This window comes from Balaenoptera borealis (genome assembly GCF_965194805.1).
Source record: "Balaenoptera borealis genome assembly, chromosome: 12".
NCBI lineage: Eukaryota > Metazoa > Chordata > Mammalia > Artiodactyla > Balaenopteridae > Balaenoptera > Balaenoptera borealis.
This window is the reverse complement of record NC_138869.1, coordinates 32841384-32862747: the sequence shown is the minus strand read 5'-3', so window position 1 is coordinate 32862747 and position 21364 is coordinate 32841384. Positions and strand designations below refer to the sequence as shown.

General features: G+C 37.8%; 1 protein-coding gene across 11 annotated transcripts in view; it reads right to left on the bottom strand.

The window, feature by feature from the left end:
- FHIT (fragile histidine triad diadenosine triphosphatase) overlaps window positions 1-21364 on the bottom strand; it is a 1491711-nt gene that overhangs the window by 1026558 nt on the left and 443789 nt on the right. The window contains exon 1 of one of the 11 annotated variants that reach the window (XM_082344839.1): window positions 18996-19132. The exons of the other annotated variants lie outside the window; for them this stretch is intronic. The gene's annotated coding sequence lies outside the window, so the exon portion shown is untranslated. Of the gene's footprint in view, window positions 1-18995; window positions 19133-21364 lie in introns of those variants that run through there. 11 annotated transcript variants of the gene reach the window in all.

The window sequence follows — 21364 nt, the reverse complement described above, 5'->3', positions numbered from 1 at the left end:
CACATGGGGACGGAATTTGACAATGACAGAAAAACAGAATTCCCATCCTTCTTCAGGCCTCTGGGGTTGTGCTGTTGCATCCTGTAGTTGCAAAAGGGTGTATGATGGGCAGTAGGTGATTTCAATTCAATTTAAAGCGACAAGTATTTACTGAGAATTTATCATGTGCTTGGTAAGGGGAAAGGTGCAGTAGGAGACAGCACTAAGTGAGAGTTTCCCTTTCCTCCAGGAGCAAACAGTTTCAGGTTAGAAACAAAACCAAGGCACAGGCAACAAACAGTGGGGGAAAAACCCACAATGCACTTTTAATTAGCGACAAAATATAGGAATACCTATGTGGATAGAGACAGAAGAAAAATTCAATGTCTTGTTTATTTTTGTTGTTGTTATTCATGTGTATGTGTTTTCTAACGTTTCTACCTTCAGCATGAATGAGTACTAAAATCAGAAAAAAACAAAAGCAATATTAAAAAAAAAAAAAAAAAGCTCCTTTTTAGAAGGAGAGCTTGATAGTTCAAAATAAGACAGCCCTGGGCTGAATCCTAGGCATGTTCTTCCCAACAACTTGACCTTGGGCAAGTTCCTTAACTAGCAGGTTCCTAAATTTTCTCATCTACAAAATCCTGTAGATGGGTGTCTTCTGGTAAGAAACCAAGAAACGACACCATAACTCTTGAGTAACTTTTCGGAATTATAAAAATCTTGAAGTTTCATAAGTTCACTTTAGTCAACATCTTAAACTAAAATCCCTCAAGTTACTATGTTACTCACAAGGATTTCAGGAAGAAATGTAGTGTTATATGCTTTGGAATGGAGATGGTTCAAACTCTAGCTGTGCTACTTACCAATTACTGACCTCAAGTAAGTTATTTCACCTTCCTAAGTCTCACCTACTTCATCTATAAGATGGGAACAGTAATAGAACTTACCTCATAGGGACATGATGAAGACATGCATATCAAATGCTGTCATGGTAAATGGCACAGAATACATGCCTAACTGATGTTTATATACAATTGTAATTATCGTCTGAAAAATCTGGTGTTGTTCCAGACAAATCTGAGAGAAGACAGGTATGAAGAGGTATACATCTTTTTCATCTTTATATCACTAGTGCCTTGCACAGGACACATCACAAGTATTGATAAATACTTGTGAATAAAGAATGAATGAACGAATCAATGAGCTGACTTTCCCATTCCATCAAGGGCAATGTCTATATATTACTAAATTGATCTTTAAAAAAATACATTTTTAAGTGTTTAAATTCTATTCAATGAGTTTAAAAATTAATTTCAACAAGTTCTCTGAGTTTATTCAGTAAGGGGTAGGAGAAGCCAGAGGCATTTTTACAGCTTAAAAATACTACCTGGTTATTCAACTTCCAGTGAGACGTTTAATCCACTGGGAAAAAATCAGAGGGTTTCTTTCATCTTTCAGAATCCTGTTAATCATCTTAAAAGGGAAAGTCAATTTAAAAAAAGAAAGCAGGGAAGAAATGAGGGAAGAGGGAAGGAAACAAGATAAAAGAGAAGAAAAAACAAAAGATGGGGAAGAGAAAGGGTCTTTCTATCCCAGAGACATATTTTACTACCCCCCGCTGGGTGATAAGCCATTCTGTCAGCATCTTCTAGCTATGAAGGGATAAAGAGGAGGGGCTTCCAAGTAATGACCCATGTAGGTGAAATCTTATCACACGTGTAAAAGGAAATGCTTTCTTATATTGAAAAATACATATTTATATAAATGGCACCAACTCTAAGAAGGAAGAGCTAAGTATCAGGAAATGTGAATTAGCAGAAAATCCCTGGTACATCTTATTATACATACTAATGTTTTCTGGCATATTTATCCATCCGTATGAGCACTGCTTAAATGTTACTTTCTCAGAGACGCACTCCTTCATGCCTCAGCCTGGGGTGGGTCCTTGTTACATGCTCTAATAGTATCTGGTACCCTTCCACTAGAGCAGTTCCCATTGTTGTAATTAGGTAGTTATTTGGGTAATTGTTTAATATCTGCATCCCCTGTGAGGATGCGAGCCAGGTCTATGAAGTCAGTGCTCCTGTCTGCTGTTCACCCGGAAATCATCCAAACTTGCACATGCCTTGCATGAAACAGGTAAACAAATATATACATGTATAGTTGGTCCTCATTATTTCTGGATTCTGTACTTGTGAGTTTGCCTACTCGCTCAGATTTATTTGTAACCCCAAAATCAATGCTCATGGCACTTGTACAGCCATTTATGGACATGTGCAGAGTGGTAAAAAATTTGTCACTGGACATATCCGTTCCCTAGAGGCCAAGCAAGATGGTACTCTGCCTTCTCATTCCAGCTCTCATACTGTATACAAGTGTCTTTTTTGTGGTCTATTTAGTGCCATGTTTTTTCACATTTTTGTGCTTTTTCTTGGTGACCTCACTGTTTAAAATGGCCCCCAAGTGTAGTGCTGAAATGCTATCTAATGTTCCCAAGTGCTGTGATGTGCCTTCTGGAGAGAATACAATGTTTGATAAGTTTCATTCAGGCACAAGTTATAGTGCTGTTGGCCGTGCAGAGTTCAGTGTTATTAAATCAACAATGTATATAATAAGGTGTCTTTAAACAGAAACAAACAGAAAACAAGGTATATACTGATCAGTTAACAAAAATGTCGCAGCGGGAGGCTCATAGGAACCTAACCCCAATTTCCACTAAGAGCAACAGTTTAGTTCACTAATTCAATGTTTGTGGCAACTTTATAAAACATAACTACTGAAAAAATTGGCAATTAACAGCATATATACTGAACATATATATGTATATTTAATAAGTTTGCTTGTGTGTGCGTAAGTATGTACATTTGGTTATTCTTAACCATTTTGGAGTCATACAACCTGTTCTAAAGTTTATAAAGACATGGATACTGGGGAATAAGGGGCAATGTGGAAGGAAGTATGTACATATATACGGCCCTATGATGCACAGCTCCAGAGTAGGGGTGAGTGGTGCTGGCATTCACATTGAAGTCTAAGGGATCACGCTCACAGCAAAGAGTTGTTCAATGTGGTGACACTTAATAAAAATACACACATACATACACACATTTGTATATGATTCTGGGCATACCTGACCTCCTACCATGTACCTCAATTAAAACTCTGACAGATAGTTAGAATAGAGAAATATATATATATATATATATATAAAATATATAGCATATTTTAACTTTACTTCCAATGTTTAACATCGATTAAGATTTCAGTTATTTGCATTTTACCCACTAATAACAAACACTAGACAATTCCAAATTATATGCCTCTCCAGAGAAAGAGAACTTGTTTTGAAGCACTGTCTTCAGACAATTCTCTAAGGTGAACTAAACACAGGTAGAAAACTAGAGTTGAATGAATATATATGGCACGAGGAATATTGATGTTAACCTGTTCTGTTTGCTTTCCTAAGATTCTCTGGATTATCATGTCTGTATGGCAGGCAGTAATATAAATGTAAGCTTTTCTTTGACATCCAGCCTCTTTGGAGGCAGTAACTACTAAGTACCTAACTCTGTGTTCTTTGAATAACGGACAATATTTCTTAGTAAAGCTTCTAATTAGATTTGTTGGATGAGGATGAAAATAGGAAAAAAAATCCCCATAAATGGTTCTGTGGAACTTCTGAGAGTAACTAGAACAATTACACCGTTAATAATTCAATGTTGGCTGAAAACTATACAATTGTGAGTGATTTATACAGACCAGACTCAGCATATGTTGTATCACAGGTGGATGCGGGGTCACCAAGAAACCACCTCACAGTTTTCCCAGAAGTGTAGAGTCAGAAAGGTCACTTGTGGTAAAAGATATTTTGGATGAGTCTTTTAAATCAATGTATGAATTAAAGACAATTTACATATAAATAGGCTAATACTCTGGCTTTGAAATTAAATGAATTTTTAAAAGATTTAAGTAACTGCAGTAAAGGTCAGTTAAGCATTAACTATACATAATGTGATTTTTGAAAACTGCTTGCCTTGTTGGTTTATTAATATTTTGTATTCATTGTCAGTGTCGTTCTAAAAATTGTGTGCACAATTAGCAATGCGCCAAAGTCAAAAACAGGCCCCCAAAGAAAGGAAAATGTATTTCACAAATCAGTATTTGGAAGGACAGGTCTAAAAACTGGACATGAAAATAGTCAAAATTAACCTTTGCCCACATATTAATACACATTAGACTCAAATATATCACAACATATTCTAACAATGCACAGCATTGTTCCAGTAAAATTTACCTTGACATTTAGCTTCATTGATAAATTACAGCTCTTGGGACTTTGGTGGTGCAGTAGTTACGAATCCACCAGCCAATGCAGGGGACATGGATTCAACCCCTGGTCCGGAATGATCCCACATGCCGTGGAGCAACTAAGGCCGTGCACCACAACTACTGAGCCTGCATTCTAGAGCCCGCACTCCACAACAAGAGAAGCCACTGCAATGAGAAGCCCGTGCAGCACAATGAAGAGCAGCCCCCGCTCGCCACAAGTAGAGAAAGCCCGCGCATAGCTACAAAGACCCAACACAGCCAAAAATAAAAATTAATTAATTAATTAATGTAAAAAAAAATTACAGCTCTTCTAAAGCACAAAAGTGGTAGATGGTCTGCTGAGTTATCAGAGGAGGATCATGATCGTAATCTGTAATCCTGATTTGCCTCTTCGGGAATATAAACCTGGAGTTTTTTCCAGCTGTGATGAAGGGATAGAGCATAACTTTTAAAGAAAGAAAGAAAGGAAGAGGAAGGAAGGAAGAAAGACACCACATAGAACTCTACAATATGTCAGGGAGGAAGACATTTTCCTCTACCCTTCTAGGTTCTTCTGGCTAGTTTAAGAATTAAGTTGATATGAAACAGATTAACAGGAGAAAAATCAAACAAAAGTTTAATAACATGGATACATAGGAGGGACCCAGGAAAACTAAGTAACTTGCTAAAAATGGCCAAAACCCTCACCTTAAATGGCAGCTTCAGCTAAAGACAAATGAGGATGTTGAGGGTACTGGTTTGGGACTTCAAAGAGGAGGAAGGCAATTCACATGGAGATGGAAAAGCAAATGCTTGGTAAACAAATATTTATTGGGACATGCAGAGAAAATGGAATGCAGAGTGACTCTGATCTCTAGACCCTGCTGAGTTTCTTCCACCACACCTAGCCCATAGTCTTTGCAGATATCTCTGAAAATAGCTTTATTTTGGGAAAAGACCCTCTATCTAAATTCTTTTGGGCAGTTAGGGGGAAAGTCAAAATTTCTTCCTGGGTGTTTTGGCCCTTGATTGTTTTCAGCTCAACAGAATCCGCATGCCAAAGAGACATTTTGGGGTGGTGAATTTTGCTCCACTATAAATACAAAGAGTGAATCCTAAAGTAAAATAGAGACTTTAATAAATAATAATGTATCCTTATTGGTTTACCAAATTGTAGCAAATGTACCACACCAATGCAAGATGTTAATGACAGGGGAAACCATGAGCAGTGAGGGTGGGGTATATGGAAACTCTGTACTTTCTGCTCAATTTTCCTATGAACCTAAAACTGCTCTAGAATATAAACTCTGTTTTTTAAAATTATGGACCAAATATAATTAAACACTCAAAGACACTTTCTTTAGATAAATGGTTTACAAGCTATACTCAGAGGAGCCCTATCAGTCCTAGGAGATGGTTCACTGACCACTTGGCTTGGGGATGTTTGGGGAAATGGAGCAGGAAAGAAGAGGGAGCAATGAAAAGGAGGCCACTCAAGCTGGAAACTCAACTTCCACCCATTTCAAACAAAGCAACTCCCCTTTCATTCATTGTACATACTGTACATATTGTACACATATTGTACACATTCTCCACACTGGAGTCCATTAAAGAAAGGATTCCTCAGTTAAAGAGAAAAATAAATAAGTAAAAGACTAAAACCACTGATATAAGTCCAAAAAAATACCTACCTAATCACCCCATACACTAATACTCTGAGCTACTGAATAAATAAGTAAACATTTAACTCAAATTTCCCACTAAACCATCAACCTACGATTGAGTTAAGCAGAAGCTAAATACATACCTTGTAAGAAATTCAACCTATCAGTACTCACTGAGCATCCACCATGCACCCAATAGTCCGTTAAGTTATGCAACATTGTTGCAGATACAAGCGAAATACAAGTCATAGTTCCAGCCCTCAAGAAGCTTAGAATCTGACAGGAGAGATAAAACTAGTACTTATAACAAAATATGAAAACAAGAGAAGATGCCTGAGGCACCCAGTACCCAACTTCAGGAGCTAAAAATAGATTTCAGGTCAAAAATCAAAAATTGCCAACCCTGAATAATGTGAGGGCTAGTATGAACGAGACAATCCCCAGGTAAGTCTCACTTTCCTAAATCTTTGTCTCCCTTTAAAAAGGCAAAGTAAATTAACAAAGTCAGATAATCAGCAGTAGACAGCATCCTTATTAAATACGTAAAAAGAACAGAAACAGAATGTAAGCAATACTTCACTATTTTGTTGTCTTCAATTGCATATATGCCTCTTCTCAAAATTGGTGTCTCTACTGAGCCTGCGCGTCTGGAGCCTGTGCTCCGCAACAAGAGAGGCCGCGATAGTGAGAGGCCCGTGTACCGCGATGAAGAGTGGCCCCCGCTTGCCACAACTGGAGAAAGCCCTCGCACAGAAATGAAGACCCAACACAGCCAAAAATAAATAAATAAATAAATAAATAAATAATTCCCATTTAAAAATATATATATATATTAAAAAAAGAAAAAAAAAATTGGTGTCTCCCCATTGTTACTCACTGATGAGTCAGTTTCCAGGATCTTGCTGATGGCAGTCTGGTTCCTAACAAAGGCATAGCGGGCCAGAAGATTTGGCGACCTCTCTCAGGGGCTGCTGGGAGATGTCCCGACAGCAGAAGAAGCAGGCTCCAATCCGACAGCTTCCTGCCCAAGACCTCCTCACCCTACTTCTGCTTAAATAAAAACATTTGATGGGGGTTTCCCCTGTAATACCCAGCACTATACTACAGAGAAAACACTCAGCTGTTAATGATAGGCGCTGGGATTTTTTTTTTTTAAAGCCTGTATGTGTGTTATGCTATAAATTACCCTGTTTGTGGGTGTGAGAATAAATATCCATGTATATAGATGTGTGTATACACACACACACACACACACACAGAGTGTGTTACAGTTAAAACCATGCTGTGGACAGCCACTCAAATCCAGAGAAATTTATGGTTCTAAATGCAGGCACACATTAAGGATAAAGACAGGAAGATTACAAATACTGCAACAATTACCAGAATAAATAAACTGCCTGAGGAGCATAAAACATTTGCAACATAGCCTTGCTAGTTCACACTGACCAGCAGAGCAGACCTGTTGCAGACTGGCAACTGGGCAATAAAACATGATTAAAAATGCAAAGATGCTGCACCCAAATGACAGGCTTTATTTGACAATGGACTCTGGACGCACAGGCACCAATGCAATCTAAAAGAAAAGTGCTTCTTGGTAATTCACTTGCCCACTGAGGCCCACTACTGATAAACAACACTGAACTGTCTTAAAGTAGGGAGAGTTCTTTATAGCCATTACTAATTCCATCTTGATGCTATCCTTCAATAACACAATTTCTTTTTTTTTTCCACTCTGAGAATTGATAGTTTGTTTTGCCAAGAAGAAACCAGAAACCAAAAGTTGTTAGTAACTTGCTTAATTTATTAGCTATGAGTAGCTGAATAGTGATCTAAGTATGTACAGGAAAATGAATGGCTGTGCTGAAGGTGGGCAGATGTCCTTTTACTGAAAGTAGAATAGCAGAGACTGAAATCAGGTTAAAAAAATAAAAACTAAAAGATTCTAGTGTCTGTAAGACATAAGAAGGCCCACTGGAAGGAAGCCAGTCCTCTCATTTCCTTGCTGTCTCAATATAATTTGATTCCACTCTATGTTATTTCTTTCATATACATACGTATACATATATAGGACATTTAAAATTTTGTTTTCTTAAACCTAGAAAATCAAAGTAAAACAGAAATGTGTTAGGTTTCAGAATCAGATGCTGTGAAGAGGATTCAGGATTTATTAAGTGATTATGGAAGGGCTCCCAAGAGAAACTCCTGAGGGAGTGACAAGAAGCAAGAAAGGCAAAAGCGGGAAGCCACACAAAGGTAGGATCTGGGGTACAGTTTTTGCCTGGGCAATAGACCTGTGCTTTCACACTCCCTCACCACTCAATAATTGGCTAAGGGCTGCCCTTCCAGCTTTCAGCAGGCCTAGTGAACCAGTACCTCCAGGTGGTCCTACAAAAATGGCTGCAAGGGCAGCCACTGGAAGAAAAGTACACAGAAGCTGGGGTGGGACTCACAAAAGTGGTGAATGGTACCTGAGGTGATCTGGGTGGTTCTCTGGCACCTTCTACTGCAACAAAGCAACAAATGGCCAATACCTCCCTGCCATAAAAATTTCTGTTGATTTGTTAAAATAAAGGTGAGAGTAGAATAAGCTTAGAGAATTCAAACAGTACAGAAAGACAGAAAATAAAAACTCCCTTCTCTCCCCCTTACCCCCCATTCTTTTTTCCAAAAGTGATCCTTACTTAAAGTTTTCTGTAAATACTACTAAGGGAATAACACACACATATATACTATGTATCTATTTAAATATTATTTTGTAACACCACATTAACAAATTGAAGAATAAAAATCATATGATCATCCTAATAGATGCAGAAAAATCTTTTCACAAAATTCAACATCCATTTATGATAAAAACCCTCCAAAAAGTGGGCATAGAAGGAACATACCTCAACACAATAAAGGCCATATATGACAAACATACAGCCAACGTCATACTCAATGGTGAAAAGCTGAAAGCATTTCCTCTAATATGAGGAACAACACAAGGATGCCCACTCTCGCCACTTTTATTCAACATAGTTTTGGAAGTCATAGCCAAAGCAACAAGTAAAAGAAATAAAAGGAATCTAAATTGGAAAGGATGAAGTAAAACTGTCACTGTTTGCAGATGACATGGTACTATATATAGAAAATCCTACAGACACCACTAGAAAACTACTAGAGCTCATCAATGTATTCAGTAAAGTTGGAGGATACAAAATTAATATACAGAAATCTGCTGCATTTCTATACATTAACAACAAACTACCAGAAAGAGAAATTAAGGAAACAATACTATTTACCATCGCATCAAAAAGAATAAAATACTGAGGAATGACCCTACCTAAGGAGGCAAAAGACCTGTACCACAAGAAAGTATAAGACACTGATGAAAGAAGTTGAAGATGACAGAAGCAGATGGAAAGATATATTGTGTTCATGAATTGGAAGAATTAATATTGTCAAACTGACCATACTACCCAAGACAATCTACAGAGTCTATACAATTCCTATCAAAATACCAAGGGCATTTTTCACAGAACTAAAACAAATAATTTTGAAATTTGTATGAAAACACAAAAGACCCCAAATAGCTAAAACAATCTTGAGAAAGAAGAACAGAGCTGGAGGAATTACACTCCCTGACTTAAGACTATACTACAAAGCTACAGTAATCAAAACAGTATGGTACTGGCACAAAAACAGACACACAGATCAATGGAACAGGATAGACAGCCCAGAAATAAACCCATGCACTTATGATCAATTAATCTATGACAAAGGAGGCAAAGATATACAATGGTGAAAAGACAGTCTCTTTAATAAGTAGTGCTGGGAAAATGGAGAGCTACACATAAAAGAAGAACATTGAAACATTTTCTCACTCCATATACAAAAATAAACTCAAAATGGATTAAAGACTTAAATGTAAGACCAGATACTATAAAGCTCCTAGAACAAAACATAGGCAGAACACTCTTTGACATAAATGGTAGCAATATTTTTTTGGATCTATCTCTTAAAGCAAAGGAAATAAAAGCAAAAATAAACAAATGGGACCTATTAGATTTAAAAACTTTTGCATAGCAAAACCATTGACAAAAAAGAAAAAGAAAAAGACACCTACTGAATGGGAGAAAATATTTGCTCATGATATGACCAACAGGGGGTTAATATCCAAAATAAATTAAAAACTCATATAACTCAACATCAAAAAACAAAAACAAATAACCTACTCAAAAAATGGGCAGAAGACCTGAATAGATATTTTTCCAAAGAACACATACAGATGGTCAACAGGCACATGAGAAGACACTCAATATAATTAATCATCAGAGAAATGCAAATTAAAACTACAGTGAGTATCACCTCACACCAGTCAGAATGGCTACCATCAAAAAGACCACAAATAACAAATGTTGGCAAGGATGTGGAGAAAAGGGAACCCTCGTACACTGTTGGCGGGAATGTAAATTGGTGCAGCCACTGTGGAAAACAGCATGGACGTTTCTTTAAAAAACTAAAAATAGTTTAGATTACCCAGCAAGCAATTCCACTCCTGGGTGTATATCCAAAAAGAACAAAAACACTAATTTGAAAAGATACATGCACCTCAATGCTCATAGCAGCATTCTTTACAATGGCTAAGGTATGGAAGCAACCAAAGTGTCCATCAACAGATGAATAGATAAAGAAGACGTGACACACATACACACACACACACACACACACACACACACACACACACAAACACACACAGTGGAATACTACTCAGCCATAAAAAAGAATGAAATTTTGCAATTTGCAACAACATGGATGGACTTGGAAGGTATTCTGCTAAGTGAAATAAGTCAGAGAAAGACAAATACTGTATGATATCACTTATATGTGAAATCTAAAAAATATAACAAACTAGTGAATATAACAAAAAGGAAACAGACTCACAGATATAGAGAACAAACTAGAGGTTATCAGCAGGGAAAGGGGAAGGGGAAGGGGCAAAATAGTGGTAGGAGATTAAAAGGTACAAACTATTATAGATAAAATGAATAAGTTGCAAGGATATATGGTACAACACAGGGAATGTAGCCAATATTTTATAATAACTATAAATGGAGTATAAACTTTAAAAATTGTGAATTACTATCTTGTACACCTGTAACTTATATAATATTGTACATCAACTATTTCTCAATAAAACATATTGTTTTGTAAATACATAGATTGGACTATAGTATACAAACTGTTCTATTTCTTTTTTTTTAATTTATTTATTTTATTTATTTTTGGCTGCATTGGGTTTTCATTGCTGTGGGTGGGCTTTCTCTAGTTGTGGCAAGCGGGGGTTACTCTTCGTTGTGGTGCATGGGCTTCTCATTGTGGTGGCTTGTCTTACTGCAGAGCACTGGCTCTAGGCGTGTGGACTTCAGTAGTTGTGGCACGTGGGCTCAGTACTTGTGGCTCACGGGCTCTAGAGCATAGCCTCAGTAGTTGTGGCATATGGGCTTAGTTGCTCCGTGGCATGTGGGATCTTCCTGGACCAGGGCTTGAACCTGTGTCCCCTGCATTGGCAGGCATATTCTTAACCGTGCCACCAGGGAAGCCCCTGTTCTATTTCTTACTTTTCACTTAAAAATATATCTTGGAAATAGTCTAGATAGAGAGATAGATAGATATAATAGGTAGATAGGGAAGAGGAAGGGAGGAAAGGAAAAATGGATGGATGGAAGGATGGATGGATGGGTGGATGGAAGGATGGATAGATGGGTGGATGGAAGGATGGATGGATTGGTGGATGGATGGATGGATGGATGGAAGGATGGATACTAAACTTTACTGATTCTGAGAAAAACAGTTTTTCACGTTTTACCATTTCTGAAATCAGGATATCTTACAATTGACAGCATTTTAGAATTGATAAAATGCATTAGGAAGATATATAACTATAGTTAAAGATGGATGACAGCTGAGCACCCAGCACTCTACCACTTGAGAGGTAATGTAGATAGTGGTTAAGAGTAGATTAATATTCTTAATGTTGTTGAAATATTGTTAAAGGGAACAAATTTGCAATAAGTAATAAGTCCTAGACATCTAATGCACAGTATAGTGAATATGGACAACATAGTGTATTATAATCATCAAACTTGCTAAAAGACTAGATATCAATTATTCCAACCACTAAAAAGAAATAATTATGTGACATGATAGAGGTTCTAATTATTGCTACAATGGCAGTCATATTACAATATATAAATGTATCAAATCAACTTGTACACTTTAATTTTACACAATGTTATTAGTCAAATGTATTTTAATAAAAAAGAGTATATTAATACATTACCTATTATCAAAGCATCCTTGCATTCTGGGAATAAGCACCCAGAATTAGCCCTTTTTGATAGGGCTAATATTCTTTTAATAATGTGGGGAATCATATTTACTAACTTTTTTTTTATTATTCAAACAGAAAGTCACAAAAATTATAATCATCCTCATCAGTTCACTCAGTCCCATGTAATTAATTTTTTTTTCATCTTGATGTTTGTTAGCACTTTTATGAACTCATCAGTTTTCCATTAGAGTTCTGAAAATGCTTATTCATTCAGTTCTGCAGTATAGTCAGTTACCAGAAACCTGTACTTCTCAGAGTCTTTATCATGAATTCCTTCAAGATGAAACCCTTTTATAAGAACATTTTTGCAAAAGAAACAGAGTACACCCAGAACTGTCTGTAAATGACAAAAGACTTAAAAATGACAATGGTTAAAGATTTGATGAAAGTTCATAATAATGCAATGGACAAGGAAATTTAGTTATTTCTGAGATATACATTTTAAAGTAATAACTAGAATTATGACTTATAACATTATACCAGAACATATAAGATTTTTAGGAATTTCATATAATGTCTGAAACATTTATATTAACATATTTCCATACAAATAACCCAAAGAAAGTTTAGTATTAGTTTGTTTTTTTTTATAATTTTTGAATTTTATTTATTTATTTATACAGCAGGTTCTTATTAGTCATCAATTTTATACACATCAGTGTATACATGTCAATCCCAATCGCCCAATTCAGCACACCACCATCCCCACCCCCCCCGTGGCATTCCCCTCTTGGTGTCCATACATTTATTCTCTACATCTGTGTCTCAACTTCTGCCCGGCAAACTGGTTCATCTGTACCATTTTTCTAGGTTCCACATACATGCGTTAATATACGATATTTGTTTTTCTCTTTCTGACTTACTTCACTCGGTATGACAGTCTCTAGATCCATCCACGTCTCAACAAATGACTCAACTTCGTTCCTGTTTATGGCTGAGTAATATTCCATTGTATATATGTACCACATCTTCTTTATCCATTTGTCTGTTGATGGGCATTTAGGTTGCTTCCATGAGCTGGCTATTACAAATAGTGCTGCACTGAACACTGGGGTGCATGTGTCTTTTTGAATTATGGTTTTCTCTGGGTATATGCCAGGTAGTGGGATTGCTGGATCATATGGTAATTCTATTTTTAGTTTTTTAAGGAACCTCCATGTTGTTCTCCATAGTGCCTGTATCAATTTACATTCTCACCAACAGTGCAAGAGGGTGCCCTTTCTTCCACACCCTCTCCAGAATGTGTTGTATGTAGATTTTCTGATGATGCCCGTTCTAACTGGTGTGTGGTGATACCTCATTGTAGTTTTGATTTGCATTTCTCTAATTATTAGTGATGTTCAGCAGCTTTTCATGCACTTCTTGGCCATCTGTATGTCTTCTTTGGAGAAATGTCTACTTAGATCTTCTGCCCATATTTGGATTGGGTTGTTTGTTTTTTTTGATATTGAGCTGCATGAGCTACTTGTATATTTTGGAGATTAATCCTTTGTCCGTTGATTCGTTTGCAATATTTTCTCCCATTCTGAGGGTTGTCTTTTCGTCTTGTTTATGGTTTCCTTTGCTGTACAAAAGCTTTTAAGTTTCATTAGGTCCCATTTGTTTATTTTTATTTCCATTACTCTAGGAGGTGATCAAAAAAGATCTTGCTGTGATTTATGTCAAAGAGTGTTCTTCCTATGTTTTCCTCTAAGAGTTTTATACTGCCCGGTCGTACACTTAGGTCTCGAATCCATTTTGAGTTTACTTTTGTGTATGGTGTTAAGGAGTGTTCTAATTTCATTCTTTTACATACAGCTGTCCAGTTTTCCCAGCACCACTTATTGAAGACACTGTCTTTTCTCCATTGTATATCCTTGCCTCCTTTGTCATACATTAGTTGACCATAGGTGCGTGGGTTTATCTCTGGGCTTTCTATCTTGTTCCATTGATCTATGTTTCTGTTTTTGTGCCAGTACCATATTGTCTTGACTACTGTAGCTTTGTAGTATAGCCTGAACTCAGGGAGAATGATTCCTCCAGCACCGTTTTTTTTCCCCTCAAGACTGCTTTGGCTATTCGGGGTCTTTTGTGTCTCCATACAAATTTTAAGATTTTTTGTTCTAGTTCTGTAAAGAATGCCATTGGTAATTTCATAGGGATTGCATTGAATCTGTAGATTGCTCTGGGTAGCATAGTGATTTTCACAATATTGATTCTTCCAATCCAAGAACATGGTATATCTCTCCATCTGTTGGTATCGTCTTTAATTTCTTTCATCAGTGTCTTATAGTTTTCTGCATACAGGTTTTTTGTCTCGCTAGGTAGGTTTATTCCTAGGTATTTTATTCTTTTTGTTGCAGTGGTAAATGGGAGTGTTTCCTTAATTTCTCTTTCAGATTTTTCATCATTAGTGTATACGAATGCAAGAGATTTCTGTGCATTAATTTTGTATCCTGCAACTTCACCAAATTCATTGATTAGCTCTAGTAGCTTTCTGGTGGCATTTTTAGGATTCTCTATATATAGTACCATGTCATCTGCAAACAGTGACAGTTTTACTTCTTCTTTTCTAATTTGTATTCCTTTTATTTCTTTTTCTTCTCTGATTGCCGTGTCTAGGACTTCCAAAACTATGTTGAATAATAGTGGTGAGAGTGGACAACCGTGTCTTGTTCCTGATCTTAAAGGAAATGCTTTCAGTTTTTCACCATTGAGAATGATGTTTGCTGTGGGTTTGTCATATATGGCCTTTATTATGTTGAGGTAGGTTCACTCTATGCCTACTTTCTGGAGAGTTTTTATCATAAATGGGTGTTGAATTTTGTCAAAAGCTTTTTCTGCATCTATTGAGATGATCATATGGTTTTTATTCTTCAATTTGTTAATATGGTGTATCACATTGATTGATTTGCGTATGTTGAAGAATCCTTGCATCCCTGGGATAAAACCCACTTCACCATGGTGTGTGATCCTTTTAATGTGTTGTTACATTATGTTTCATAGTATTCTGCTAAGGATTTTTGCATCTATATTCATCAGTGATATTGGTCTGTAATTTTCTTTTTTTGTAGTATCTTTGTCTGGTTTTGGTATCAGGGTGATGGTGGCCTCATAGAATGAGTTTGGGAGTGTTCCTTCCTCTGCAATTTTTTGGAAGAGTTTGAGAAGGATGGGTGTTAGCTCTTCTCTAATGTTTGATAGAATTCACCTGTGAAGCCATCTGGTCCTGGACTTTTGTTTGTTGGAAGATTTTTAATCACAGTTTCAATTTCATTACTTGTGATTGGTCTGTTCATATTTTCTATTTCTTCCTGGTTCAGTCTTGGAAGGTTACATCTTTCTAAGAATTTGTCCATTTCTTCCAGGTTGTCCATTTTATTTGCATAGAGTTGCTTGTAGCAGTCTCTTAGGATGCTTTGTATTTCTGCGGTGTCTGTTGTAACTTCTCCTTTTTCATTTCTAATTTTAATGATTTGAGTCCTCTCCCTCTTTTTCTTGATGAGTCTGGCTAATGGTTTATCAATTTTGTTTATCTTCTCAAAGAACCAACTTTTAGTTTTATTGATCTTTGCTACTGTTTTCTTTGTTTCTATTTCATTTAGTTCTGCTCTGATCTTTATGATTTCTTTCCTTCTGCTAACTTTGGGTTTTGTTTGTTCTTCTTTCTCTAGTTCCTTTAGGTGTAAGGTTAGATTGTTTACTTGAGATTTTTCTTGTTTCTTGAGGTAGGCTTGTATAGCTATAAACTTCCCTCTTAGAACTGCTTTTGCTGCATCCATAGGTTTTGGATTGTCCTGTTATCGTTGTCATTTGCCGCTAGGTATTTTTTGATTTCCTCTTTGATTTCTTCAGTGATCTCTTGGTTATTTAGTAACGTATTGTTTAGCCTCCATGTGTTTGTTTTTTTTACGTTTTATTCCCTGTAATTCATTTCTAATCGCAAGGCATTGTGGTCAGAAAAGATGCTTGATATGATTTCAATTTTCTTAAATTTACTGAGGCTTGATTTGTGACCCAAGATGTGATCTATCCTGGAGAATGTTCCGTGTGCACTTGAGAAGAACGTGTAATCTGCTGTTTTTGGATGGAATGTCCTATAAATATCAATTAAATCTATCTGGTCTATTGTGTCATTTAAAGCTTCTGTTTCCTTATTTATTTTCATTTTGGATGATCTGTCCATTGGTGTAAGTGAGGTGTTAAAGTCCCCCACTATTATTGTGTTACTGTTGATTTCCTCTTTTATAGCTGTTAGCAGTTGCTTATGTATTGAGGTGCTCCTATGTTGGGTGCATATATATTTATAATTGTTATATCTTCTTCTTGGATTGATCCCTTGATCATTATGTAGTGTCCTTCCTTGTCTCTTGTAACATTCTTTATTTTAAAGTCTATTTTATCTGATATGAGTATAGCTACTCCAGCTTTCTTTTGATTTCCATTTGCATGGAATATCTTTTTCCATCCCCTCACTTTCAGTCTGTATGTGTCCCTAAGTCTGAAGTGGAGCTCTTGTAGACAGCATATATATGGGTCTTGCTGTTATATCCATTCAGCAAGCCTGTGTCTTTTGGTTGGAGCAGTTAATCCATTCACGCTTAAGGTAATTATCAATATGTATGTTCCTATGACCATTTTCTTAATTGTTTTGGGTTTGTTTTTGTAGGTCCTTTTCTTCTCTTGTGTTTCCCACTTAGAGAAGCTCCTTTAGCATTTGTTGTAGAGCTGGTTTGGTGGTGCTGAATTCTCTTAGCTTTTGCTTGCCTGTAAAGCTTTTGATTTCTCCATCGAATCTGAATGAGGTCCTTGCCAGGTAGAGTAATCTTTGTTGTAGGTTCTTCCCTTTCATCACTTTAAATATATCATGCCACTCCCTTCTGGCTTGTAGAGTTTCTGCTGAGAAATCAGCTGTTAAATTTATGGGAGTTCCCTTGTATGTTATCTGTCGTTTTTCCCTTGCTGCTTTCAATAATTTTTCTTTGTCTTTAATTTTTGCCAATTTGATTACTATGTGTCTCGGCGTGTTTCTCCTTCGGTTTATCCTGTATGGGACTCGCTGTGATTCCTGGACTTGGGTGGCTATTTCCTTTCCCATGTTAGGGAAGTTTTTGACTATAATCTCTTCAAATATTTTCTCTGGTCCTTTCCCTCTCTCTTCTCCTTCTGGGACCCCTATAATGCGAATGTTGGTGCATTTAATGTTGCCCCAGAGGTCTCATAGGCTGTCTTCATTTCTTTTCATTCTTTTTTCTTTATTCTCTTCTGCAGCAGTGAATTCCACCATTCTGTCTTCCAGGTCACTTATCCGTTCTTCTGCCTCAGTTATTCTGCTACTGATTCCTTCTAGTGTAGTTTTCATTTCAGTTATTGTATTGTTCATCTCTGTTTGTTTGTTCTTTAATTCTTCTAGGTCTTTGTTAAACACTTCTTGCATCTTTTCGATCTTTGCCTCCATTCTTTTTCCGAGGTCCTGGATCATCTTCACTATCATTATTCTGAATTCTTTTCTTGGAAGGTTGCCTATCTCCAGTTTGTTTAGTTGTTTTTCTGTGGTTTTATCTTGTTCCTTCATCTGGTACATAGCCCTCTGCCTTTTAATCTTGTCTATCTTTCTGTGAATGTGTTTTTTGTTCCACAGGCTGCTGGATTGTAGTTCTTCTTGATTCTGCTGTCTGCCCTCTTTACTAACTTTTAATGTCAGTTTTCATAATGAGTACATGAAGGAGAAGATTTATAGTTTTCTACTTTGTGCTGTCTTTGTCAGACTTTGGTATCTGTGCGATGTTGACTTCCTAAAACACATCGGCAGTTTTCCTTCTTTGTATTATAGATAATTTTATTTTTATAATTCTTTGACTATGTGGTATATGTACATAATATCAAATTCAAAAAAGTACAGAATGGCACAAATTAAAAGTTATCTGCCTTTGCCATCTCTGCGTCCGTCAAGTGGGGATAATGCAATCGACCCGGAGACACGGCGACGGGCGCCTAGTAAACACTCGGCACAGCTCTCCAGTGACGCGACCGAAGAAAACAAGCAACACCAGCCTCTTGACTTCGCTCCCTGCCAGTGAATTCCCCCAACCCTATACAGGGACAGGAAGCACTTATGTGTTCAAGATCAGCATGAGTTTGTGATGTGCACCCTGATCTGGAATGTGTCACAGGATGCAATGGATAAACACTTTAAAGACATCAAAACAAAAAGTCACCCATCTGGTTCTCCCGAACGGTGCTCTGTCTCACAGAGATGTCCAGCCCCCATGGCGTCCTGGAGATGAGATGGCAAAGCGGTGACATTTTCCTTGACAGTTTTCACTTTGCAGGTTTACCCAGCTCCCCAGTCCTTTCCTTTGCTCATCTTACTGCCCACCACCGGCAGCCAAATATGCAAAAAGAAGGTTGAACCCCCCCCCCCCAAAGTATTGAAGTAGAAGAGCTGCAGGAGCCTGGTGGATCAGCCTTTGCTGATCTCCAGTCCTCACAGTCTGACTGCAGTGGCCATGTCTGCCCCGTCTGTCCTGAGGCTTATTTCTCTCTGTTGAACATGTCACCTCCCGGAAGGTGCAGGGTGCCTCCCATTTACGGGGAGAATCTTAGCATCTCAGAACCGGCAGAGTGGTCTGAGGCTGTCGGGTCCACCTCCCACCCCATAAGACAAGTGCTTTCATGAAACTCACTCTGTGTGGAGGATGTGGTCTTATTTTTTCCTGGAACAGGCGGCCTCTGCCTGCTTAGGTTAATGGACGGCTCTCATGGTGGCGCAGCGTGACCTTTCTTGTCACACAGGGGGCCTCTCCACTTGTCCATGGCTGCCTGTCACACTCAGGCCATCAAACTGCCCCCTGAAGCGGAAAGAGGGTCACCGTCTCAGAGCCAGGCTGTGTCATCTTAGACCCGAGGAAAGGTCACCAGGGAGGACCCTTGCTCCCCGTCCAGTCTGCCCTCCAGATGTTTTGAAGGGGACAGAGCCTAAAGCGTGAACTGAATGAATCTATGAGTGATGAATGAAGGAGAAGGTCTGGGTGCACGTGGGTGGACACGCACACACATGCGCGCGCACGTGTGCACGCACAGACGCCCCCCTTCCCTACGCACAGTTCCTGGGTGCTGATGCAGATGAAGCCAGCCATGCACCTGAAGTTGAAAGTGACGAGGAAAAGCCAAGTCGTGGAGGCATCGGGTTCACCTGCTGAGGTTTCCCGGGATCCCCTGGATGTCCCTGGCAGGGACACGTCTTGTGTCACAGAGAATCTGCACTCAGCAAGTGAAGGAAGGGCACCCTGACCGACCTGTTAGAGTCGGGACTAGGAGTATCTTGGAGAAGTAGAGGTGATCTAATTATGTCAACAATTTTATGTAAATATTTGTAGTCGCTTTTTAAGTTAACACCAAAATAAATCTGTGAACTAGAACTACAGAAGTAAGTTTTCTCACAGGATATTTACACAGTATGTTTATGTTGCAAATCGGAAAACAAAGATAACTTTTAACCACATCTAATCATGCCTAATGCTCCCCCCCAGCTGCACTCAGACGGTGGGGTGTCGTCTGTTGTATTTATTTACCAATTCTACAGGCTACAATTTGCTGTAATTTAACCCAATTTCAGAAATTATATGATATGCACAATTAAAAAAAAAAAAAGGTATCTGCCTTCTATCTGTCTTCCAGCTGCCTAGTTCCCTTCTCCAGAGGCAACCATTATCAGTTGCTTTTGTATTCCTTTACAGATATTACACATGCGTATACATGCACACACATGCCCCCACACACATATAGAGATTCACCCATGTGATTATATAATAGATGCAGTGCTCTGCATCTTGCTTTTTTCCCCCTTAATATATTTTGGAGATTATCCCATAGCCATTCACAGGACCTCTGCGTCCTATCTAATTAATGCACAGCATTCCATTATGCAGATATAAAATTACTCTTACCAGTTCTCATTTTAAATAGCATTATCATTATCTGTTTCTTAAAAGTTCAAAATAATTTGCCTCTTAAAGCGTAAAGACCTGGGGCTTTTTCAGATCTTTGATAACTTCAGATTTTTCCAATGTTATTAAAGTTTTTCTCTTTTTTCTTGGGTAACTTATTTACCTATTAAAAAAATCCATTCCGAGAGCCTCCCATCAAGCCTCTTAGATAGCCTCAACCACCAGAAGGCAGACAGCAGAAGCTAGAAAAACTACAATCCTGCAGCCTGTGGACCAAAAACCACAGTTACAGAAAAAGAGACAAGATGAAAAGGCAGAGGGCTATGTACCAGATGAAGGAACAAGATAAAACCCCAGAAAAACAACTAAATGAAGTGGAGATAGGCAACCTTCCAGAAAAAGAATTCAGAATAATGATAGTGAAGATGATCCAGGACCTCGGAATAAGAATGGAGGCAAAGATTGAGAAGATGCAAGAAATGATTAACAAAGACCTAGAAGAATTAAAGAACAAACAAACAGAGATGACCAATACAATAACTGAAATGAAAACTACACTAGAAGGAATCAATAGCAGAATAACTGAGGCAGAACGGATAAGTGATCTGGAAGACAGAATGGTGGAATTCACTGCTGCAGAGCAGAATAAAGAAAAAAGAATGAAAAGAAATGAAGACAGCCTAAGAGACCTCTGGGACAATATTAAACGCAACAACATTCGCATTATAGGGGTCCCAGAAGGAGAAGAGAGAGAGAAAGGACCCGAGAAAATATTTGAAGAGATTATAGTCGAAAATTTCCCTAACATGGGAAAGGAAATAGCCACCCAAGTCCAGGAAGTGCAGAGAGTTCCATACAGGATAAACCCAAGGAGAAACATGCCGAGACACATAGTAATCAAATTGGCAAAAATTAAAGACAAAGAAAAATTATTGAAAGCAGCAAGGGAAAAATGACAAATAACATACAAGGGAACTCCCATAAGGTTAACAGCTGATTTCTCAGCAGAAACTCTGCAAGCCAGAAGGGAGTGGCATGATATACTTAAAGTGATGAAAGGGAAGAACCTACAACCAAGATTACTCTATCCGGCAAGGATCTCATTT